Genomic DNA, 26,997 nt, shown 5'->3' with positions numbered 1-26,997 from the left:
GTTGGTATGATTTTTGGCTTGGAACTCACTAATTGCTCTCCAGGCTTGTTCTTTCTCACATCATCTTTAAGAAGTCCTCATTAAATGATGAAGGATGGAAAACTAGAGTGAAAAGACGAACATCTAATGAACCCAGTGGAAAGAGAAAATAGAATCATGCCACATATTAAACTGAATTTTGTTTTCAGCGTAGGTTTTTATTGTGCTTTTGTAAACATAATGTAGACAAAGCTAAGAAAATTACAGCGAAGATCTGATTTTTCCACTGTCCTACTCCTGTGGAGTCCACTGTACTACTTCTCAGGTGGGCATAGGAGAACACTTATTTTTAGGTCAGCGCTTTCATTTGGTATTGTTTTATTCAATCAACTTTTCATCTGGTAAGCTACAAAGTCCATAAATTAATTTTTAATAAGGCATTTTTAAATGCCAACACAAATTGCATACTTGTTTTTTGTTATTATACACTAAAGGCACCGTCAGACAACTCACTGTTAAATCAGAGTTAGGAAAAGAAAAGATGAAAAAAAACAAATAAGTGTTTGGAGAGGATGAGGAAGAAAGAGATGTATTTCACTCAAGATTTCATCATACTAGAAAATCTGTTTTATAATAGATAATATTTTTTATTATCACTGCAGTGTAACAAATTTTAGAGCTTTCAAAACATCATTCAAATGGCTAATATATCCACAAAGTGCAATCTGAAATGGAGTGAATGCCTGTTATGTTTATTGGACAATTTCAAAAGTAAAAATAAGATTTCTTTTTCTTAATAATTAATACATAAAAATGCACTTTGTATTCTTTTTGCCTGAAAAATCCACACAATAAGGTTCAACAAAGGCCTGTTTCTTCTCATAACTACAAAAACTTATTGAATTGAATGCTCAGACTGCAATAAATTCAGTTATTTAGGTTCTTCTTTGCCAGAGGAATAACAGATGTGTAGAGACATTAAAAAATATACTGTTTTTCTGCTAAAGACAAGCTTTTAACTATTTGCTCGCCAATCCAGACATTCATATCAATGTGATGTATAAAAAGGATATAATGCTCCAAGGAATCTGAGTTTCATCCTTAACCTGTCAGCATCAGGATATGGGAGTCCAATCTTTAGAGAAGTTGCGTGTAGTAGTTTGGGGCTTTTTTCTTTCACTAAAAATTTCATTTACATGTTTTGCAACTCCAGAAGGGATAAGAAAATTGTCACCTTGTGCCTAAAACAACAAGTTTCTACTCAGAGTTCAGCTCCAGGGATGGGGAAATCATTTGCTTTCTACAGTATCACTTAGCAGGTGCTAACAAGGGCAGCTATTAAAAAAAAAAAAAAAAAAACAAAACCCTGTGGTGTTTGTTTGTTTGTTTGTCTGGTTTTTTTTTCTTGACTGCTCATGTTCACACCTGCCCACCAGAATTCCTTTTTTTGTTTTCCTAAGTCATCTGCCTCACTATATGGAAAGAAGTGGTAGTGCTATATTTTATGCAAATATAAATTGATCTTAATTAGCATGTGTAGCACAAAAATTTTTATCTTGTATTTTTAGGTGCAGTTAAGTAGAGCTAGTGTTCACCATGCTTATAAACAGATCAGCTACTATTTATTTGAAACAGTTTATATACTGAAACCTGTGCAGTCATTTACATTGTGCCCTAACAGGAAAAACTCAAGCAAAGTGAATGTTTCTGATATTTTTATTCTGTACTTGCCCGGTATAAGTATTGATTTTCATATGGACGTGCCAGAAGTTCAATGTTGACAAAGAAAATGTTGGGTAGGGAAACAGTCTTGAAACACTGAAACATTCAGAAAGCAGGAGGTTAAACGGGCAGTCTGTTTTAGGCAGCGGCTTCCTCATCTCATTCTTTATGGTGCAGGGGGGTGGAAGAAGTTAAGATTCCAATAAGGCTGAGGAAAAGGGAATTTTATCTAACACAGAGGCAGAAACTTTCAGAAAACCAGCCTTGCTACAGTTGAATGCAGCTAGCAAGAGTGCTGGGAAGGCTTCTGCATTTGCCTAACCATGTGTGATATGCCATTCATAAAGTAGCATTCCCACATTTATCTTAAGGCTACTTATTGACAAGTGCTCAGCCAGCTACAATTTGTCTGATAGCTAGATAGTCTTGACAGACAATCAATATACATAGCAGAACATAGTTCAATGGATTTGGTATTTACCAAATAAATGGACATAGAATAATAGGATCATTAACTTTGGAAAATAAGATTATTGAGTACAACTGTTAACCCAGCACTGCCAGGTCCACCAGTAAGCCGTGCCCCTAAGCACCTCATCTACACGCCTTTCGAACAGTTGCAGGGACAGTAATTCCAACATTTCCCTGGGCCGTCTGTTCCTATACTTGACCACCCTTTCAATGAAGAAATTTTTCCTAATATCCAACTAAACCTCCCCTAGCACAACTTGAGGTCAATTCCTCTTGTTTTACTGTTTGTTACGTGGGAGAAAAGATCAACCTCCACCCAGCTACAGCCTCCTTTTAGGCAGTGGTAGAGAGCAGTAATGTCTCCCTTCAGCCTCCTTTTCTTCAGGCTAAACAACCCAGTTCCCTCAGTCGCTCTTCATAAGGCTTGTGTTGAGGTCGGAAAATCCGTGTGGCAACGTTAAGGCAGTGTAGGCATCTATCCCACATGGGGAAGCAGGATGCTCAGACTGATAAGGTCCACTTGTATAAGAAGCCCATAGGCCTTTCAGATTTAACCTGCAAGGATTCACATAACTGTAAAGATGACAATGTGTCTGTCAGCAATCTGATTTCAGATGTCTTGGTTTGGAGTTATGTAATTACTTCTCACACTATACCTGCCTTAAAGAGCCAAAGGACTTAAATAGACAATCCAAACTAGTATGGAAGAGAGAAGTAAGTAACAGATATGATCTCAGATGTCTGACAGCAAGTAATAGGGTGACAGCACAACCTAGGCCTCCAGCCTGACTGGTCAATGCTTGTCCATCTATAAAAATGAATTTAAAAAAATAAAACCATATTCAAAGCAATACACAGACATGCTCTAATCCCCAATAAAAGTATTCAGCATGCAGAGTGGTTCTCACCCAAAAGGTATCCCTACAGGGAGGAAACAATTTCAGCCCATCAATTCATCCCAAGTTATGGTGGAGTCTTCCCTAACTTTTCCCACTTCTCAACTTACTTTTATACTATTTCCTTATGTTTAGGTGGAGCTTGAGTGATTCTTGTCATGGCTACCTTCATTACTGATTGGTGTTAAATTCTGTCACCTCATTTTAAAGATGGAGTCAAAGAAAATACAGAGCGCACGCCCAGTGAGGGGTGGTCGTACCTTGGGGGCAGATACCTCTGGGATGGAGATGTACATTAATATTACAATTAGGCTATAATGAACCAAGTTCATCTGAGGAGAGCAATTTTGCCGCAGTTTCTGGCTCAGAAACAGGACATCTTTCCCTGTCACTCTTGGTTGACAGCTGCTATGTAGTTTATCAGCTGCAAAGCACAATCGAGTTCCCTTCCCTGCAGGGATTCCAGCAGAGCCTGGCTGTGGTGTCTGCACTCTGCTCCACCCTCCATTCCATCCCCCTCAGCAGGTGCTATGGTTGCAGACTGTGGATGTAGGGAATCATCATGGAATAGGTTTTGAGCATGCCAACCATATACCATCCAGGGAGTAGCAGCTGTGTTTTACCCTATAATTTCCATACTATTATAACTTCTGTTAGGATGTGAATATAACATCCCAGTTTCCTCTAATTTTACCCCCAGCCATCTTTCCCTAATGAGCCATAGGCTTTACTTTTACACTTTATTTTTTGTACCAACTACTACAATCTTTGCTTGTATTTGTATTGAGCAAGTTTTCTACTCACCTCTGTATACAACAGATTTTTAATACTAGTCAGAGAGTTGGAACTTTGTACATATATATATTTTTATAAGTATATTGATTGTTCTCTGCCTTAATTATACAAATTTATGCCTACACTGAAGTCCTTAACTCCAGTTTAATTCATCAGAAAGAAGTGCAAGAACATGATCAAAAAAGTCCTTAAAATCCTTCTTTTAAGAAAAGTTTCTAGTGAAAAATGTGTAAAATGTAGCATAATAATGGAATCTATTGAAATGTTTCTGAAGTAAATAAAAAAATATCTTTAGACTGGGTCTGGCATTATTTTATGAGGAAATATCTTCAAAGTAAACTTGATGAACAAGAAAATTTGAAGACGACATTTCCTTGTAAAAAAAAATACTATAAATATCAGTATTGTGGCAACGAAATTTCAGTTTACTTTAATGGGTCAGAAAACATGAAATCTTTTATCTCATCTCAGCGTATAACATATAACGTGATTTATTAAGATTCATCTATGCAGTTACATTTTTCACTTTTACTAACCTGTTACTGCATTACAAGGTTTTATGAGGAATCCTATGTCAACATAGTATTAAAAAAATGGGGTGTTCACTCTGGTGCATGAGAGCCATAAAATAGATGCATGAAAATGTTTTGCTGTTACTTCATAGCAAAGAGGAGTCTGTAATAACCACTAGCATTACAGTGTTTACAAATAAGTTATGATCTACAGTTAAATGAAACTGAGCATTTAACATCCTTTTATTTCATAATTAAGTAACTGGTTTCTAAGCTATCCCTGCTTACATCGGACAAATGGATTTGAAACATCACCCAGCAGTATTCACAAAAAATATATTTTTGTTATATGAAAGGTGTCATTTGGCTCGCGGCTAGACTTCATTTTTTGCTTACCAATGAAGGGCAGCAGGAAAATGGAAAGCATAAAATGCCTAATACAGCCCTGCCCAGATGGCTAGGTTTTGCTTTATTTTTTCCTGGAGAAATGTGTGGTTATTTCCTTGGGACACTTTGAATTCTCAGCCTCTTAACTGAGGCAGTTCATGGGTGAAAGCATCAATTCCAGTTGCACCAGATAGACCAATGTAATATCTGATGCTTTTCCAGACAAAAAAATTTCTGTGTTGACCTTATTAGAGTACAGAAAATCCTGACAATCAGAAAATTCAGGTTTGGTGTAAACTCCACATCAATTTTTTAACAGGTATTCTTGTTCATTAAATAGAAAATGAATGCTTCCATGTTAATGTTTTGAATGCATTTTCTTTCTAACAAGAGTTGAGTAGGCCACAGATCTACCACTCTGTGATGTTATGTAAAACAGCCCAACTCCTGTGGTTCAGTAGGAAGCAGAGCTTTTGCCCACTTGCTGATTGTAAAACTTGCCAGAAATTCCAAAAATAAATTGCCATATTTTTGTAAAAAAAGAAACCAAAACAAAAAAATAACCAATACCAAGCAGAAACCAAATTTTTAATAGAAAAATAAATAGTATTTAACAGTGTTATATAGCCACAGTAATTTTGTTCAATATAGAAGATTGTAAGGAAGTCTTCAAAGGCATTACAAGGTTATATGTGTTAGAGAGGATTGATAATGAACATGAAGAAAAACAAAACTAACAAAAATTTCACAGTGGCAGATTAAAAGCAAAGACTAAATCTGAAAACAACTCTATGAATGAGTTCAATTAACCACCTTTGAGTGAAGCAATTTTAAGAAAATTTAAAATGTCCCCTGATGACTACATTTGTTTTAGCTCTATTAAAATTATTCAGCAATGAATAAGGTTTTGATTACAAGCGTATAGGCCACAGTTTTGATTAAAAATTGATTGTGCTGGATTTCCACTACATAGTGCATCATTTCTTAACTATTCCATCTGAGCTCGTCTTACACATTCTAGGTAAATCAAATTGTCCGTATATATTTACACACTATCTATTGTCACAGATTTTTGTTTTCTAGAACATTCCTCAGTTCATTGGTAAAAGTAACCATGCACTTAACAGTGTATGCTCCTGTGTTTACATGCATAAATATAAGGAAGAATTCTATTAAAACATAAGATCAGAAAATTTATATCTTCTAGAAGTGAAAGGTCACTATAGCTTCCAAACTTTAAAAGAGAAGACTTTAATATCATAACAGTTTTTAATTCTATAAAACAGAAAAATAGGACAATTTATTCAAGTGAAAGAACAAAATGAACTTTTTAGAAATGACATTAAATTCTTCTTGACTAGCTAAGGCTTGACACATTGGTAGTGCAAACTACCAGAACAGAATGAACTTTAGGGCTCCAAATGCATTATTAATACCAACGTACACTGTAACAGTTAGGTTTACCAGGTATTTTGTGCATGTACAGAGGATCACAGGAGCTCTGGGTGAATTAGTATGGAAATGAGTAAAGCTAGCCTGACCCAAGGTCTTGTCTAATGTACCTTTTCCAAGCCTGTGGCTTGGTTGTGTGCAACCCCTGTTACACTGTGACATGAAGTCTTAACCTATATTCTGAACCACCAACTACAAGATACTGCACTATAGACAACAAAAACTAGCAAGCAGTTAGTCAAAAAGTCATGTACTGGCTTTAGTTGTAGATAAATATTGTTGCATTTAAATCACTATGCAATGAATACTCTGGAGAAAAGAGCGCTCTTGTTGGTAGTTTATGGAGATCAAAATTAACTTTAGTTTATGTAGCTTGGCATAGTGCACTACTCCATGTAGTACCCAAGCAAATTCTAGTGAAGCATGACTAATATCTATGTGACTAATAGAATTTTTTCTTCAAGATCAAATAGTTAAATACAGTAGGGATACACATGTTTGGAAAAGTGGATACATTAAAAGTGAACTTCAAAGGGGAAATATTCCTTTGCTTGAGCCCTTTACTGATTCTGTATGTTTTGTAAAGAAGACCCGGTGGCTTATTTATTTATGTATTCTTTTTGTAAGATGGTGTTGATTCTGTGTTATTTAGTCTTAGCTATGTGAGAACTCCAGGTTCCAGGCTTCTTTACTCTTCCTTTTCCTTTTTTTTTTTTCCCTTAACAGGAAAGAAACCATGCTGAAATATGACTTCCAGTGTGAACCTTAGACAAAGATAATTTTTTTCCCTTGTAATTGCCAGTACTTTTAGATTAGATGACATTTACAATGACAGCAAGATATTTTTTTTAATTTATAGATTAATTTGATAAATGTTTCCTTTTTTTTTACTATTTACTAAATTCAGACTTCTGTAAGACTATGTTCTCTTCAGTGGTTCTTGTCTAAAATCACTAGTACAAGGGATCTAGTGCTTGACCATTAAAAGAACGCAAATCATCTATCCACTTTGCCATTTTTATCACTTATATACAACTTCAAAGTTTTTAATATTGACTAAACCAAAGAGAAATTACATCTGGGACACTCACAGTCAGTCCTCACAGTTAATTTATTTATGCAAGACTCAAAACACTGAATGAGTTCTTCTACGAAAGCAGGGTTTGTTAATTAATTATTTCAAGGGGAAAAAAAAAGGTAAAAGTGTAGGAGAAAACCATGAACTAGCACAGTCTCTATTTTCACTTTCAGAAAGCTTTTAGGCTGTGTCCACTAGTCTGTGGTCCATGGACAATCATTTTGGTGTTGCTTTGAGAATATTAAATAGTTAAAACTTAAACAGCAGACTAAGAACATTTGGGTTGTTTGCAGTGTGTTATTTTCAGATGCTCTTGAGCAAAATTTGAGGATCAGTCTGCTGGTACATTATCTCTGATTACGTCAGCAGAGAAATTCTTTACTGCGAGGATGGTGAGACACTGGCAGGAACTGCCCAGAGAAGCTGTGTATGTCCCATCCCTGGACGTGTTCAAGGCCGGGTTTGATGGGGCTTCGAGCATCTTGGTCTAGTGAAAGGTGTCCCAGCCCATGGCAGGGGGGTTGGAATGAGATGGTCTTTGTGATCCCTTCCAAGCCAAGCCATGCTATGTTCATATGACTCTGTAATTCAAGTAGCTGCTCTGTGTACTGTATGAAGTCATAAAATAGAGTGGCTGAGTTGTCCTATCAGTTAACAATCTGATATTTGATGATTGTGCAGAAGGATAAAAATACCCTTTAATATAATCTCCTCATATTCTCTTTCAGATACTTAATGAGCATATTTTGAAACCTATTCTTAATAGTCTCAATTTAATTAGCCTCCTATTGGCTTAATTTTTCTTTTCCCATTTAAATACTGTATTATAAGCACATTTGTAAATCACATTGTTCTTAGGCCAAAACATTTCATTCAATGAATGATTGCTTATATACTGTAACAATTACCCAAGCAAATTAATGTCTTTGAATAAGGATGGCACTTAGTGATGCTTTAGTTCTCTAAATTCCTGCATTTATACTCCAGTTAAACAGGATCGGTCACTGCATAGTACTAATAACAAATTAACTCCCACACCATGGAGAAATAACAACCTATCAATGCTGTTCTCCCCCTATAAATTACTCCAAAACAAATTATTTTCTTGGGCAGCTTGTTAAAGAGTTATTTTGTTAAGATTTTGAGGAAGAAAGAAAGTGTAAAAAAACGGAAATTATAATACGCATCCTGACACTAAGGCATTGCCATTTTCTGAGGCAAAGATACATAAGTTCAGAGATGCATTTTTCTTTAGACTCTTCCAATCCTGCATTTCATTCATGCTTGTACAATTACATCAGAAGTGGATTATGTGAAGTAACTCCATTTGGCCAAAACAGGATTACCAGGGTGAGCATATAACCTTCTGTAAGTCTGATTTACTTAGGGAACTTTATATTTTCCACAAGGGTGGTCATGGGTAATATGTCATCATTACAAATCCTGTAAGTACACTTGATAATGTTTCCTTACTCCAGCGCAGATGGTGAGGCAAGTTTTTCAGAAACACCGCTCACTTCAGTAAAATGTGGCTAAAGAACGAATAAATTTCTGTTGTTGCTTAAAACCAGCTGGAAATTAAGCTCCAAGCTGCCACTTCCCTTCCCCTCTCCGTCTCCAGTGAAAAAGGGACAAAAAGACAGATTATGGGTTGAGGTAAAAATTCATTGGAAAAAAGAGCAATAAGATAATGAAAACAAACAGTAACAACAACAATAGTAATAACAGCAGTGTATGGAAGAGGGTGATTGCATTAAAAAAAATATAATGCTTACAGAAGTCCAACTGACCCTATTTTACCGTGGCCAGTAACATGCAGCTTCCCGAGACAAAGGAGAAAACGGCAGGCACTGACAGAGTTGGCATATTTTCCCTAAACCTGAGCCAATGAAAAACAATGACACACAAACCCTCCCAAGGTAGACTATCCATGCCAACCCACACCACCGCTCTTCTTACTGCTTTTCTCCCCTGGAAAAAGGAAATACAATAGCCATGGTTCTGCTGTTCCTTTTATAATTCCACCTAAAGCCATACCCCCCAGAGATGATGTGCCTGGTATAGAATAACAACCTAAACACACTCATACAGCTGCAGGCTCCACCTCCATCAAAGCAGCTGAAAAAATTAACTCTGTCTAAGCAGAATCTTGGATATACCTCTGCATTTTTTTTACTCTTAAAAGGAGAAATATTCAGATAAATAATGCAGAATTTTTAAACAGCACAGCTGAACCATTAGGATCCAAACAGAGTCTGAAAACTGCATTTTTCCAGATCCCAAAGGTATTCAGACTAGGGGGTTTGGTTGAAGGCCCTTTAACTAAGATGCATAGTGAACTTTGCAACCCCACAACAATTCAATGAAACAGAGTACAACTTTTTATATAAGATACTTCTTTTTAATTACGTTGTGCAATTATTAGGCTGGCTTAAGATTTCTATGGTTCTTGTTGATTGGTTTTATTGCTAATTTTTCCAGAGATGATGTTCTTCTAGAGAAGTTGCATTCTAACACTCAGGTTTTTTAACACTTTATGGACCTGATCCAAAAATTTGAAGATACTAGACATCATTTGAAAACAATTAAAAGGGGGAAAGGAAATCATCTTTGGGAAAATCAGTCTTCATTCGTGTTTCTGTCACATTTTACAAGTTGTTCATAATAGCTGTTAGTAAGCTGACAGCTACAATTAAAAGCAGGAATGAGAAATATAGTATTAGGGATGAACCCAAGTTAAAAAAAAAAAATTATGTGGAAATATTTGTTTACCTTGTGGCAACAGCTTCTATAAATAAGAGCACCTTATGCTCTGGGCTAAGCAATGCAGAGTAGAAGCATCAAAGACAGACACCATATTATTAATTAATGTGCTTATTTCATCACCATTTGATAGGATATAAGACATTACAGAATTTGGCCTCTTTGTTCTACAGAACACAGATATTCTCTTGCTTAAAATTCTGAGAACACCATAACTCAGTTTTTATAGTAACAGTTTAGAACTGTATGTTAGTGGATTGAATACATAAATTGCCATGCTTTTCTGTAGTGCTTATAAATTTTGAAGTTATAAAATTAGGATTACATAATCCTTATTTTTGCAGTTCACTCATATTTAGTTTCAAGTGATGTGCATACTACAATACATCTTTACACAAAAAGTAGTGGAAACTATTTCAGTAAAATTTCTTGACTAGGCCACCCAGGAAAGACAGCTTAATTACAACTCTTAGTTTCACCAATCAACATTTTTAATTAACTTTTAGATCTCTGTACCTAATTTATGTGGTGCAAATTAAAGCATCTGTTAAAAGATTTTTTTGTTCACTGTGTTCATCCATTTGTGTTTGTTTGTATTCTTGTGTCACCTGTGTTCCATAATAGCACGTGACATTTAATCTCAAAAGTGCAAGCAAATCAAGAAAAGACCAAACAGAGGAAATAAAATAACTTACTAGGAAAAGTGCATTTTAAAGACAAAGTAATGAAATTCAGTTACCAAAAGACCCCAACAAACCCACATCCGAAAATACCCCGAACAAACAGAGAAAACAAAGGTGCATCATACAGATAACATTAAATGGTCTTGATGCACTAAGTGCAGTTCTAATGACAACACATTCCAAGTTCAATCCTCTGCTGATGCTAGGGAATTAAATTGATCTGCACTTGTTGCGTTTTTGACACTGGAATTTTGAAGGAGCTGATGAGATGCTGAGCAGCATTTAGAGCATGGATCTTCACCCATATTAAAGCACAGTGTCTGGGAAAATTCTCAGTGCCATCTTGACAGAAATGGCACAGCAATCTAGCTTTGTTGCAGACGTTAAACCAGAATGTATATAGTATTAAAATTGGCATCACATGATGTTTAAACAATTACATATCTTAACAATAAAGAAAAAACTATTTAGCCAAATTATGTACCTACTCTCCAAGACAATCCTGGTAATCTTTATTAGGGTTTTGGATATTGGCATAATAATTGCAATCCAGCTGTTATAGCACCTAAAATTAGTTTCACTGGTCTCCAGAGCATGAAAAAAATACTATGAACCATACATTAACTTTAGTAATCAGTTCAATAAAGCAGTCAGTATAGATAGCAATACAGTCTTATTTCTCTATCCCCAGATAACGAGGAGCCTTAATGAAAACACATACTAGCAGGTGTTAAATCCATTCATTTACTGTCCTGCTCTTAGATGGCTCATAATCACATTACAACCATCTATTTATTCACACCTCTATTCATTTAAATTTTCCTACCATATTGCAAGAGATAAAAGAGGTGGAAAATAACAAGAAGTTTCACTGTTGATAAAAAAATTACTCTTGCATTATCCATGAAAAGTGTGTTTTTCAAAATTCTATGGTTATTATCCTACCAACTTTTGTTTCTACATTTTAATTTAAGTAAAGATTTATTTTAAGAAGTAACAAGCAATTCTTGGCTCTAGTAGGGGGTAATTTTGTAATTAATTAGTTCTACAGACTTTTTCACACAATCTGTAAGGACAGGCTTAACCTGTGCTTTGAGATGTGTATAAAAAAGTAGGTGTATAACACAGATGTTACTGGGTGACCAAGGATAGCCTTAGAGTTCCAAGGTGAGTAAAAGGATGCACAGTCTGAGTTCACTGGGGGCTGAGTTCTGCAAGTGAATTACAGTGGTTTTAATGCCTTGAGCATCGCCAAAGCACGTGTAATATAATGGATGCAATTGATGTAGTTCCTTGCAGAGGTAATTATTGGATTAGAATCTAGAAGCACAGGAAAGAGTTGCTTTTCTATATGATACTGGGGAATTGAATTCTGCTCCAGTGCTCTCGTCCTGCTGACAACTGTAGCAAAGAAGAAACACTGTAGCAATTGGTGGTGCTTAATACCAAACTGCTGCTTTTCACTGCTAAAATCATTTGTTAACATATGCAAAACACACAGTTGCTCTCATAGGTAGCATCTCGTAGGGTCAGAAGCATTTTATGAGAAGTTGATAATGGAAATTTTATGCTTTTGTTGTAAGCAACCTATTGATCAGTTAAAGAACAAGGCAATGTGATTGTTCTTTTGAGCAGCACAAACATCATCAATAACTGGCAAACCAACAGTTTCTACTATTAAAATATTAAACACCCTGTTGCTATATATTTGGCAAGGTCCAATTCTCCTCTAACCATCTGATTTTAAGTGTCTCTTTTATTCTTGAAAATTTCTTGACTTTTTATTTTACTCTCTTTTCACCTAAGCATGAAAATAGAAGTATTCCAGATTAAATAGTTAAAAATTAGGAAGAAAGCAAATTGTTTCCATGAAGCTAGTGGGGAATCCACTGGTCCTATGATGTGTTCAAAACATCAAGCTAAGATAGAAAAGGATTAGTGTTCTGACTTGGGAAACAGAAAATGAATGCTTAAAGGGGAATAATAAGTATTACTGGCTGTGATTATTTATGTCACAATGGGTCTTCATTTGTAGATTTCTGCATAAAGAGACCATGATTCATGGATGGCTCATGTCCCCACTCTCTCCTAAAACATATCTAGTTTAGGTATAGTTCACTATATTGGTATTGTCTAGAAATAGTTATGGGATGCACTCTTGTTGAAATCTTGGCTTTTCAGAATTTCATGTTTCTCAGTTGTGAGTTCTGAAAGTTAGTCTTGGACTCAGATCACATATTTTGAAAAGGCAGAAGCTAAAAAAAAAGGAGGACAAAATTTCATGGTAAGCAGTGACTATATTTGGTTTTATTTTGTTACTACTATTCTCAATGAATACTTAAACATGTGAAAAAGCTAGGCAGGCTTCATGTGCCTCACGGTGCACTCTCTTTGCAGACTCAGAATCTGGGTTTTCTTACCAGTACTTGCTTTACCCTTAGATTTTTTCATGTCAAAAAGTAATTACATGAATGGGTTACATGCATGCATCATGTAAAATTCCTTTTTTATGTCATGCACATTCAGCATATTTATCCCTTTTACTATTCTGCTCATTTCTAATGGGAAAAAACATGTTTAACATTTCAGCTATATTTTTAATTCTGTGTGAAAGGAGAAGTCAACAGCAAGGTTTTAGAACTCTGCGGTAGGAGATCAAAAGCTCTTTAAAGAGTATCACCTAAGAGAGAATTTACTCTGAAGGCAAGATAGTACTCTAAATTTCATGAGGGCTTGGCTTGGGTGTCAATCAGACATGGCAATAACTTAGAAACGAGCTATTCCCTAAAGGGGAAACTAGTTAAAAATCCAAAGATACAGAAAGGTTTAGGAAAAAAATCTGTCTTGAGAGAATCAGAGTGTGAGCAGTAACAGGGAAAGTAGAGAAGTCATACAAACTCTCCAGCTTTCCGGGAGCAGAGAAACAGAACTTCCTCATGAGTGAGGGAGAGCCAGGAGCCGGTAGTGACCCTTGCATGATGGGGCATAGTCCCACAGCAGCAAGGGAAGGCTGGTGTGGCAAAATGTTGTGCTGGTTATCCTGTGATTATCTATCAAAGGGAATTGAAGCCAGGATGTACCAAGGAAACCCACTCAGTGCAGCAGTAGACAGGACCAGAGATGAGGATAACAAGAGCACAGCTCAAGACAGGTCTGCCAAGGACTACACTGAAATGGGGGTCCTGATCCCATGGGCTAGGGACTTCAGTGAGGATGGCCACGGCCTTTAAGTCCTGTTAGTGCCCTCAGTGTTCCTACTAAAATTCAGAAGATTTTTTTTACACATTTTTTTCTGTAGCTTTCTTGTGAGGTTCCTTTTTTTTTTTACAATTAAGAGCATTTTAATGCATTGAGAAGAATTATGAAGAGTATGTATCATGAAGTTCCAAAAACTCTTCACATATGCCTGTACTTTAACGTAGACTTGCAGCTCTGCCTCTTCTAGAGCTCCAGTAGAAGGGTTACTACCATGGCACTCAAACCATATCACAGAATCAAAGAATCAGAGAATGGTTGAGGTTGGAAGAGGAAGAGGACTCTCCTGTTCATCTTGTCCACCACCCATACTCAAGCAAGACTACCTAGAGTTGGTTCTCCAGGACTAAGTCCAGATAACTTTTGAAGGTCTCCAAGGACAGAGACTCTGCGCCTCTCCTTTGCACCCTCCCATCAGATATTTATAGATATTGATAAGATGCCTGATGAGCCTTCTCCAGGCTCTCTTAGTCCTCTGCCTTCACTCTTTCCTCATGGGAGAGATGTCTCCAGCTCTGGAGACCCCAGTACAGGGGGACACAGACCTTTTGGAGCAGGTCCAGAGGAGACATCAAAAACGATCAGAAGAATAGAGCCTCTCCTATGAGCAAAGGCTGACAGAGTTGGGATTACTCTGCCTGGAGAAGAGAAGGTTCCAGGAAGACCTTATTGAGGCTTTTCACTATTTAAAGGGGGATTATAAGAAAAGTTGGGACAGACTATTTAACAGGGTCTGTAATGACTGGACAAGGCATAAGAGTTTGGACAAGGGATGAAGGAGTGTTTATTCAGACTAGACATAAGAAACTTACTGATACTTAACAGAGTAAATTTTCTTCTCAAAATTCATTCAGAGTTTAAAGAGCACATCAGGGCCAACCTGCTGCTGATGAAAACTGCAACTTTAGCTTTATGTCACATTCTGTGAGCTTTTCCACTTCATGCAACACATGTTCTTACAGGGCAGATGTCATTCTGAGCAATGATTAACTAGAAACAAAAGAAATTATTGTAGCAAGTATAGTCTTTCATCTTGAAATTGGTCCTGATATATGTGAGACAGATGAGCAGTGAATGGCAAGATTAGTTTGTAGCTATCTTTAGTTAGGTGAGCTTTGCCTCAGGGTTAGCTAAAAAGAAGTAAGGAAATGCACCAACTATGGTACAAAATAAATTTTTTTTTTGTCATTTATATCCCTTCTCCCTCACCTGTTCAGTTTTTTCTACAGAATCTTTAAGGGTATTATTGTTGCTTTTCTATTTTCTTTTTTCCCTTTTCCCCTTTTGCAATTTTCCCTTTCCCCAGAAGTCTGTTTCTCTGAGCAACGTGGATGTGTGCCGGCTGGGACATTCAGAGAATTTCTTTACTCCTGTGTCTGAAAACTCCTTGTGGCTTTTTCACACACAGTTTGTCCATCAAAAGGAAACTTAGAGGAGCAGAGAGGGAGGAAACCGTAGAGAGCCAGAATGAGTCCCTGGTCTGCGTGAACAAGAAACTTCAGCAACAGTTGCAAAGGAGTTGCTTAGGTACAAGTCTGTTTATACTCCAAATTGTCTTTTTAGTCAGAAATCTTTCCAATTATCTCTTGTAATTGCCAGCAACTTGAGTAACAAAACAAATGCTGCTCTTCTGTCTTTTTGTCTTTCACCACTTCTAGGGCAGTTTTGGAGCCATAAGGCTGCACAAAGTTATGTTCTTAAGCTGTCAGTCTAACATTTCCATTTAGCCTCATTGTGGGCTTGTGGCTTCCACTGTTTTGGTTTCTGCCAAGCATAGGGTAGTTTAGCTTTTCCTTGGTGGAAGTCATTCATAATTTCTCACAGGTTTAATATTATTAGTAATGGTACATGGATTAAAAAAGTCTTCTGTAAAAGATTCATTGAAAAGAATAGTTGCAGCTAGAATTCTGAAGCCTTATTTTTGCCAGAAATCTTAAGAGTACTAACAGCTTCTGTTCTTTTATTGATTTTTATGTAGATATGTGTATCTGTGTGTGCATAGGCATATGTGTGTGCCTATAGACATAGATAAACAACCTCTTCCTAAACCCCTACTCACTCTGACGTATGTATTCAAAATCATTTATTTTACCAAAATGTCACAGGTATTTATCAAAGGTCATTCAAATATCAAACTTAGTTTGATTTGCATTTCTCAGGCTTTTACTTCACTAAGTACCAAGATATTAATATTCCTGGCACTTCCAAAATGTAATGGAACATATTTTAGAGTCATCACAATTACTCTGTGATTTCTGCAAAATGTAAAGTGATAGAAATTTTGAATCAGACAATGAAATTGCACAAATTAGAAGAGAAAATTTAATTATTATCCTAGATTGAAGAAGATATTTAGATCCTAATTGGGATTTCACATTGTATTTTCTCAAAGTATCACTAGGAAATCAGTAAATTTATCTTTTTAACAGTGAGAGCTAACTTTTTCACCAATCAAACTAATCAAAACAATCAAAGTGAAAGATTTTACAGTGGAATAAGGCTATGTTTTTTGCCCTATGCAACTTCACTTGTCATATAAAAGTGGTTAATATAAATGCAGCATTGCAAAGTGAGAGCATAAGAAACTTTCTGAAGACAACATTGGCGTTTTGTTGGATGCTGGAGAAATGACTTTAGCAACAGTTTCTCATTCCACTTTCTGTTTCAGGCCCCTAAGACTTTGTGGAGCCTGTATATCTGTGTTGTGGCATTCAACAGAATGAAGTCCCAAACATTCAGAGTTTATCAGCCCCACACAAACAAATCAATCAGCAAGTAGCAAAGTTCTGACCCTGGAAAAGAAACCCTTGACCTAAACCTCTTCTCTGTACAATTTGAAAGTAGAACTCCATTTTCACAGCCTATTGCTCCATTTTGTTGAGAATAGTATCTGGACCTGAATATTTTAATTAAAAAAATTTCAGTTACACTTTTTGAAAACACTTCACCTTGACAAACTATTTTTCTAATAGATAAAATTTTATACTGTAAAAAAGCCCTGGACCAGATGGACAACATTTGAACTTCCAGTGCAACACAAAGATGCCCATTGCTATCCACTCATGAAAGAGAAGACTTTCCATCATTCCTGATAATCAGTTTATTCTACCTAGAAAAAAAGATAGACTACAAAATACAGATATTTTCTAAAAGGCAATCAATATTTAAGCTTTTAGAGGAGGTTATATTTGACATTATCTTTGCAAGTACACGGATAAGAAAATTCTTCTTCTTGTGTATCTCTTTTTAATGACTCTTTAGATTCCCTAATAATTATGGAATTCCAGGAGACAAGAACAGGTGGGGAGAACAGTGCTAAAAGGGTGATCTTTACAGAGTTTTCCACCTTCCTTTTGTTTCTTACAGGAGCACCTTAAACAGAGTGTCACAATCTCATTTTTTTATGCATCTTTCTACTTTTATCATCTGCTTCATTTTACATCTCAGCAGGCCTGACTACCCTGAAAAATACAGCTGAATAAAACCTGCAAAGAACAGAGAAAATATATAAGTAGGGGAGAAAAATGAAAAGACAGCTCTCTGCACTCTTATCACACCTTTTAGCATCTATCAGTTTGAGGTCTCTTGTGATTCATTCACCCTTTCACTATGTAAAAGGCCAAAGCAAAGCTGCAGTGATAGTAGCATCCAAGATGAATATCAAGGAGGTTGGGACTAAGAGGAGAGCAACATTAAGAACACCCATGGGAATAAAGGTCACAGAAAAAGAAGGAGAGTTTAAATAGAGCAGTATAGAGCAATCAGTCAGACAAGTTCCTGCATCAGAGTGGTCTTTGAAAAGCAAATTATGGGAAAGCAGTATATAAAGAAAAACACAAAGACAGCATTTTGCAAAGATGTTGCTCATTATTGTTGTGTTTTCAAACATGGGCAAATCAAAATATTGTTTTGGAATAAAGCCAAACAGGTTTCTCTTCAGAATGAGTTAAAAAAAAATGCAGAGGAAGCTGGCTTATGCTTTCCCAAAGGGCAATGCATATTTTCTTGAGCCCGTTACTGGGTTCACATACCTGGAGAATTTCCATTATGTCTTCAACCAGAAGCTGCATGGCAGGAACAGAGTAGTTTCCTTCTGAGAGCAAATGTCTATGTCCTGACCCTCCTCAAAATTATTCTTTTGTCTACTGCCATGTGTTTTCCATTCCCTTATTGTACCAAAGATATTATTGCTGTCACCATCAAACACCATCAGTGGAACATCACGAAAAAATTCTCCATGCCAAGGTGTGAAAGTTAAAAAAAAGATAAATCAATTCTGTGTTTCAGTTTGTTTGTTTGTTTGTTTTTAATCCCTATCTGCAACACTCAGAGCTGTTTTTGTTGGTGTGGATTTTTAGTTTTGGGAAAGAAAAAGAAAAGAAGAACAAGTTTTATTCCACATGTGCTAGGTAGGAAATGTGATGAACTGAGGAGAATACCAGGGTATGCTGAGCATTCATTTTAAATTTCCTTTTCAAACATTTTATTAATTTATCTCTTTTATTTTTAATTCTTAAAAAATTGAGCAGAATTTTAAGGTGTTTTTCTTTTTGATCCCCCCAATTTTTTTACAGAATGCAGGTAGACTGTGTCTTCTCAAAATCAGGTCTAATTTGAATTTGTCACTCGTAGAGAGAATATACATTAATGAACTTATTACTCTGTGTGGCATGTGAGACTATTGCAGGAGAAAAGATAAACTGTGATTGCCAGCAGATAATTGGGGTCTGTGTGTGTGTGTGTACGTGTATTGCGAATTTCAAAACCAGAACTTTTGAACTCTCAAGCAGATGCTTGCTACTTGCCAGCAGCAGCTGGCATGGGCTAGGTTTTATTAACATCTGCTCTGAACAAAAGTAGTACATCCTGAATCCTCCAATTAATGAAGACACATAAGACTGAGGCATCTGATCCCATGTTGTGCTTCTGCATACAGACTCTATGGGTAAAGAAAACTGGGGGCTAGTGGTAGAAAAGAAGGGTTCCCAAAAAAGTGGTCTCAGAAGGAAGAAGAGGACCATGAAAGAAAACGGTGAAGACCCTGGCTAGAAGAAAGTTCCTAGAAGTGAGATCCTGGAGATGTGGGAAATGCATGGAGAGGAACCCTAGGGGATACCCATGATGAAAAGGACTCCTGGGACTGAACTATGAGTGTGGACTAGCATGATTTCTGACTGGACTTCCCAGACCAGCAGTGAAATCCTTGCTGAGAAGTTGAGATCTAGTGAACATGGCACCAAGGAGAGTGAGCCAGTGAGTATATGAGATAGACAAATAGAATAAAAGCTCTCCTCTCATTGATTCTTAAATAAATCCCCATATCCAGAACCACTATGGGTTGTCTCTTATTTTGTCCTGCCTCTGACAGGTGCTGCACTAGCACCAGAGCTGATTGGTTTACAGTTTGAATAGTTACCTGTAGAATATTTACTTTACTATCTTGAATAGTTCCTTAGCAACTGCTGCTATGACTGCAATTAAATTTCTCACAAAAATACAAAGTTATCTGAAGTCTCCATTTTTTAATAGAGCAAACTAAAAATGTTTATATTTTTTAAAGTAAAATTATTAAACTTTTTAATATTATTTGATATTGTAATACATATTTTTTTTCATATATTTTATACTATTATCTACTTTTTTTAACCTTACATCCTTTCCACCAGTCTGAAACCCTGCAGACTACTTTTGGAAGCTGCCTTTTTATATGTTACCCAGCAGGCAGGCAACTCCTGAAATCTGCAAGTGAGAGATCTCCTTCTCAGCTAACGGCAGCACGCTGACTACCTATAGCTTTCTGACCCTGTTTCCACAGAAACCACCAGAACTTGTTAACTTAAAGCAATCTTATTTGAATAATGGAATGTTTTTAACTTAAACAATATCACTTTCAGGGTAGAAAATGCAGGGTTTTTTTCTTTAGTTTTGCATTATGTGCCTCCAAGCCATTTTGTGTTTCCTTGTCATTCTATTTTCTTCTCTTTTTTTTTTGTTTTTTTGTTTGTTTGGTTTTTTGTTTAATGGTAGGACTTGCATCAAGATTCTTGAACTGATTAGATGTTGCGATATGTGGTCTGCCCCTAGTAACACACAGAAGCCCTAGAAGTCTGAAGTTTCAAAAGAGCAAGTTAATTTTAAACCAAGAATCACCTATTATTGTTTTGGTATGGACAGAAAGATGAATAATTATCTTATTCAGAGGTTATAAAAGAGAACAATGGAATGGACACCCAAGTCTCAGTACCATAATTTGCTATTGAGGACAAACATGTTACACAATACCTCTGATAAACTGAAATATCTCTATATGAAAGTACATTTTCCCCCACGCATCTCTGCAAGGATGTTTAGGATGTCACTTCTAGAAAGGCCAGGTACTCTCTTTCAATTTTTAGTTTAAATTTATGGCCCTATTTGTTCTTCTGAATGTTGCATCTTTTAGGTTGTGTAAGTTAACAGTTCTTGGGTTTTGGGTTTTTTTTCCAGGGGAAGCCACACAGTTTAATTACAGATCCCTTTGAAGTATAACGTAAATACCATGGCCACACTTATCTTCACATGTAACCACGTACACTTACCCCTAGCAGAAGACCTGAGCTGTGATCTCTGTGACCATGCCTCATTTGTCAACAGGTTCTTCTTCTACCTTCCTTTCCTATTCCCATCTTTCTCCTTTCTCTCCCACATCTAAATATTGTATAAAGAGTTTTCTAAGGTGTCAAAGCAATTCGCACAACTCAAATATCTCCCTTACTCTCATCACAGAAGACCTGTCCAGTCAAAGAGTGGGTAGTGCTCAATTAATGCTACAAGAAAACAGAGAAATCGGAAATACTGGTCTTTTATTTATTTCTCTTGGCACACAGTCACCTTCTGAGGTGAGGATAATACCCTCTCCACATTTGTCATTCAGTTTAGCAAAACAACTAAATTACTTGGATTCTGTCTTATAATGGAGACACCTCATTTGTCTTCTCCTCCTAATAACCTTATCTGCTCTAGTTAGATTCATTTTCTGTGTAGTGAATGGGATCAGATCTACACCTATCCTGAGAACGACATTTTGGTGGTGGTGCTTCATGTAACAAAAAATATTAGTAATTCATGACCCTTACTGGCTGTCACAGGTGAGGCCTTTTATCTTGTGTGCACCATTTTCATGCATACAATGTATGGTTAACTCTTTTCTAATTCCCTGTTAAGATACCACCTTTTATAGAAGAAATACTTCTTATTAGATCCCAAGTAGATAATATTACACTCTGTACTGTAGCACACCATAGAGTTTTTAGTATTTTGAAAATTCAGTCCTTCTGCTATACTCTTATGATTTCCCTCTGGACCAACGATGTGCCTTCAGTAACTACAGTTTTTGCATCACTACTTCTTAATTTTTTTTTTTTTGCCAATGTGCTTAATTACACTATTACCATTAATAGGATTGGCCAAAAGAAAATAACAGATACTATTCTCAGATGAGATAGCCTTACCTCAATTCACTAGAAAATATTGAATGCGAATCAAATAAATGCATTATTAACATATAAATGAGAAGATGAGGAATGTAAGCATACCACACTGTGTCTTGCTGAAAGGCGTGCCTAACACTACTTATAAAATGTAAAGAGTGATGACATTTAACGGTGTCTGCTGGGGCTATTATGCTTTGGTGATTACTAAGGAGAATTTGGAGCACCTTTACAAGAGCCTATGAGTCTATATGAAAACAAATAGGTCAATAAAACATAATAAAAGAGCTGTAACAGAAGAGCCATGTGTTTTAGGCTAGAACTACCTGAACACAGATATAAGAGGTAACTGATAAATTCTGAAGTTCATACTGCAAGCTGCAACAGGATTCAAGATAGGGAAAAAATCGATACAAAGTATAATATCTTATTTTTTGATAATGGCAAATAGTTCATATTGAATTAGTTCAGTAAAGTACTGTGGCAGGCATCTCCACTGCTGCCTTACCTTATGGTAGGTAGACAGTGCCTTCATCATATTCTAGACAGCTTCACAGAGATTGCATTTCCCTTGATGTAATGCACATTTCCAAGTTCTACTGATTCAGACGGGGCTTTTACAGCAGGCATAAGTTTTGGGGACTACATCCATGCCAGTTAAATAAACTATGACCAAGAATGTTCCTGGCCATTGAGGACAACCAATAGAGAAAGGTCCATATGGTTGTAGCAGCAAATTCTTTCACTCCCAAAGTAGGCTGCATGCCTACTACCTTATTGAGGTGTTTTACCTGTCACAGGTGACTGGAAATTGTTTGAAAAAGTGACAGATTGAATGGACCAAATGCGTGCTGGAGTATGTTCTAGCAAGCCATGAGGATGGACTATAATTTTCTTAACTGCAAGGATGATCCCACATTAATTTCCTAGGTGAGATGTAGCACAGGTCTGCTGTAGCCCATGGTGACCATGTGTGAGGCTCTCAACATGTTTTGGGGAGATCATGGCCACAGAAATGGCCCATGGGAGAGACCACACCACTTCAAAGTCCCCATCATGATTCAGCCATGCCTGGGCTCATGATAGTTCTGTTGTTCCAGGTGCCAACCCAGGGGCTGATGTCCTGTCCCCATGGAGGTGCCTGAGGACTGTGGCTGGGGTCATCATCCCTGGTGTGCAGGGAGCTTTTCCAGCCCCTATGATGAGGATGCCCTAACTGTGACTCCAAAGAGTAAAGGAAATGTTTCAAATCTGGGGAAAATTTGTTTAGCTCTGAAATATCTAGAAAAAGTCAGTATATTTTTGAGTCAATTTCTAAATTTATAAGAAAGAGTCAGCACGTAGAATTTCCATCTTGGTTTGTGGTTCAGACAAGAAGTTTCTTACACGGAGAAAAATGCCTTTTTTCTTGGTTTTATCTATATCTAAGGTTTAAAAGGCCAGAGAATAAAAGCAAAATATCTATCTAGGATAAGAAAGGAGATTCAATTAAAAAAAAAATCCATTAAAAAATATGGCTAAAGAGATTCCTGAAGGATAGCAGTGGAGTCATTTCCAAATTATATGTTTTTTCAGAACCAGGTACCTATAACTGGTATATAACCCCAGCCTTTTCTCAGCCACTCCTCCACACAGACTCTTAGGGACCTTTATGGGTTTGCTTAGTTTCTGCACAGCCTATAATCCTGCAAGAAACTTTCTATCAAAATACAGGAAAAGGAATGCTAATAAAATGCAAATATGCTGTCTACTGCTAGCAAAATTAATTTGGCTTACAAATATACAGTGAAAAATAAAAGGAATAAATATATATATTCTTAAATTAGTTCATATCAATTAAAAGAAAATATATACACGGAGAATACAAAATTTTCCCATGAATACCAAACTAAGAAATGTATTTTGAATGACAGAGTGTAAAAGTCTTGCTACCTGAAAAGCTCTTTTGATGTAGTTTCCATGTAGCTTGACTGCAAAAATATTCTCTTTCCAGGAAGGCTTGTATCCCTCTTTTTTCCTTTTCCTCAAAGGGCTTCCAAGGTAGGGTTTGGAGTATTGCAAAAGAATTGCTCTCAGGTTTCTGCCAAGGAGATGCAAATGAGCCTTCAGGGCCCCCCATTGCTAGGTTCTTCGTACACATGTAGTAAAGATTTAAACTACAAGGGCTTGACCCTGCAAATACTTACACAGCTGCTGCTTAACTTTGTGAATTTTAATAGATTCTTTGAATTAGCTGGTATAATCAGGCAGGTGGGTAAAAGGTAGGATTGAAGCCTGGTTTGCACCACTCAGGGAAGCAAAAAGGTATATGTAGACAAAGACGTGCAACTTGATAAGCCATTATTATGTAATTTAGATACTAAGCTACTATTTTGATGTTAAATTCTTTGTAACAGTGATTGTGTTCTTATCTTATGTCTGCCACTTTCTGATCTGTAACAGGAATTATTCATACAAAGAAACCATGTATACAAAGAAGCCTTTATATTGCCTCTGTAAAGAAAGAAATATTTTTGAATCAAACTGTGTCTTGGCCTAGAGCTTCTCAAATATAATATTTTGTTCTCTTGCCAGACAACATACAATCCACACTGATTAAAAGTGTTTGCCCATTTAAAGGGTATACCAATAAATGCATATAACAAGCAGTGTGCCTTATGAAAGTAAAGACTCGTTTTATGAAGGACAATTAAAAATAGCAAAGACTCATATTGTGAAGATTAAATTGCTAAAATTCAAGTGAGTGTCAAGATTGGAAACCTAATCATTAGGAATAACACATTGCAATGTAGCATGGTTCAACTATCCACACCAACAATGTTTTTTGTTCAGAACAAATGATTTGTTTAGACAGGAACTCAGTCCAACTCTATCTTATATACAAAAAATAGCTTTCCAGGTAAAAAGGTTCAGAGTTCTGTCTTGATACAATTAAGTTTCTGACTCATACAATATTCTGATTTTTATTAAATAATGTCTTTCTCATGATACATATTTCATTTTTTCTAAAACTCTAGTTCTAAGGATTTTATTCCTTAAATTTTCCTGCTCAATAAAGTTGTTTTCTGCAGGGAAGAAAGGCGAAATTCTATTTATATCTTCAAATAAAGAAAACCCATTGGTATCTTATAATCTTATATTTTCTTTTATTTGTACTTTGGTGCACCAAGAGCTTGCTCTTGGTTTATGTTAATGACACATTGCACCATCTACTAATGAAAATGCAAATTAAATAAATTCTATCAGTACAATTCATACACATGCACTTTTAAAAATTACGAGGATAACATAAATCAGCTTACCTTAGATGGCAATCAAGTACTTATTATTTATATCATATTTATATTTTTTTTAGGCAGAAATCTTCCTCAAAAGAAGGAAAAATTTCCTTCTGAACAGTTATTCTGTATTGAACATCACAAAAATGGCAGCTGCTAGTACATATGGGTCAGCTGCCTATTTTGAAAATAATTCACCTGATGTTACTGAAATAGATGAAACATTTAAAGAATGACATACTCTCATAATCTGCAGTTTAGGTGTGTAAAAGTAAGCGTGGTAAAACAAAATACAAGCAATTATGCGAAAAAGTTTTGTGAGTACAGTTTTGGCTCTCCCAGAAATGGAACCTGTATCAGTATGGCAGTGATATTTTATTTCCATATAGTCAAGTGGCAGCTAGTTTGCAATATGCACTGCAGCTGTCAGAGAGCTGATAAAAACAGAAACTCTTTCCTTGTTTTTATAGTTTGGGATTTATTAATGTTTTTGGGGGGATTATGACAATACGAAAGCAGTTTTTTTAGAAAAAACTTGTGTTGAATAAGTAACTTCAGTCCCAGATGCATTTTTTTTTTCTAAATAGAAGAAGGTATCTTTTTCCAAAAGTAGAACTATTTCAAGAGTTGAGGATTTCTCTTAGAATTAAGAGGACAAGATTTAAATTCTTGTTCTTTTGACTTTGTTGTGGGATTTGAACCTGGAGGTTTTATGTGCTATGTGATGCTCAGACCTCCTGTGTGAAAAGCCGGTTCCTTACCAGCAAAATGAATATTGAGCTATTTTTCTATTTTTGTCATTTGAATATGCTCAGAGAGTTCCTATGATTAGGAACCAGCAAGAACTGAAAATGGACTGTTCAGGCTTCGTAGAAATCCTAACTACAGATTATATGTGTTAGCTAGTTGGAGACAAAATATTCTAATTTACTTCTGATTTTAAAGAATCCCAAACCCACAAAAAAAATTACATTTCTTTTCTTTCTGCAAACAAAAGTAAACAACAAACTCCCTGAAATTTTACAGAAAATATTTTTATTTTCTGGCCTCTCATACAGCCACAAATCTGCTGCTTCAGCTGAAGGAGTGAAAGCTCTTTTATTTATTGGGGGTTTTTTTCTGGCATGTACAGATTGAGTTAATGAAGGTTTAGGTTTTCATTTGTCCGTCCTTGTACTGGGTATCAAGTCACAATTTTGGACTTGGCCACTGTCATATATTACCTATATAGGCTTATTTTACATTCAAGACATGGAGAAATACTGATAGATTGTTATGAATCATACATAAAGATGAAAGGCATAAATATTTAACACATAAGATTTAAAAAAAAAGCAAGAATAAGACAAGTAAAAGGTCTAAGGGTTGCAGTCAGAATGTATCTTAAAACGGGATGAATTTCGAGAATAGGGTGTAGAACAAAATAACATACACAGGTAAGACTAATATTAAATTAGGTTGGCAATTAAAATGAATGCAACAATGGAAGCCTTGGCTATCATGAAAATGTATTCTAGGTTCTGTACATTTCATAACAAGGGTCATGGTTTGCCCGGACTACCTGCACAGCTAACAGGCAGAAACCCCAAGGACTGCAAAGAAGTGGAATTAAGGTACAGAGAAATCAGGTCCTGAGTGTGCATTTTCCTGATTTGGAAGGAAAATGAGGACTAAAAGTCCCAGGCCGTTCCTGAGGAGAGATGTAGGACAACTTGAGGCGTGCTCTCAGATCATTTCCCTGTGGCTTCTGTCTCACAAAATGCCCAGAGCTGAGGAGACCTGTTTTGTTCTAAGCTGATTGTACCTTCATTGTAGTCAAGGAGAAATATGAATTGCAATACCACAGTTCAGGAAATAACAAGGTATCAAAGGATGAAACCCCTTCAGGAGTAGCATGAACTCCCATTGGTTCTCTTCCTTCTGCCCTTCCTGTATGGAAAAACTTCAAACACTGTGTTTTCCTTCACAAAGAACAAGCAAGAAACAACTTTGTGCAGAATTGAGCTGTTTTTCTGGCAACCAAACTAAATAAATAAATAAAATAAAATAAAATAAATATTTATCCAGAATAAAACTAGGCAGATCAACCACCTCGGTGAACATTAAGGTAAAAGAGCCCATGCACTGCTGATGTTGAGGCAGAAGAGAAAAGTAAAACTGTCACAAGCCTTCACCCAAAAATCAGGGAGGGGGTACATTGCTGGAAGGGAAGGTCATTCTGTTGACATCTGGTGGAGTGAAGGAGAAAGACATAAAA

The sequence above is a fragment of the Corvus moneduloides genome, chromosome 2 (assembly GCF_009650955.1).
Source record: "Corvus moneduloides isolate bCorMon1 chromosome 2, bCorMon1.pri, whole genome shotgun sequence".
Lineage (NCBI taxonomy): Eukaryota > Metazoa > Chordata > Aves > Passeriformes > Corvidae > Corvus > Corvus moneduloides.
This window is presented reverse-complemented; position numbering follows the sequence as displayed.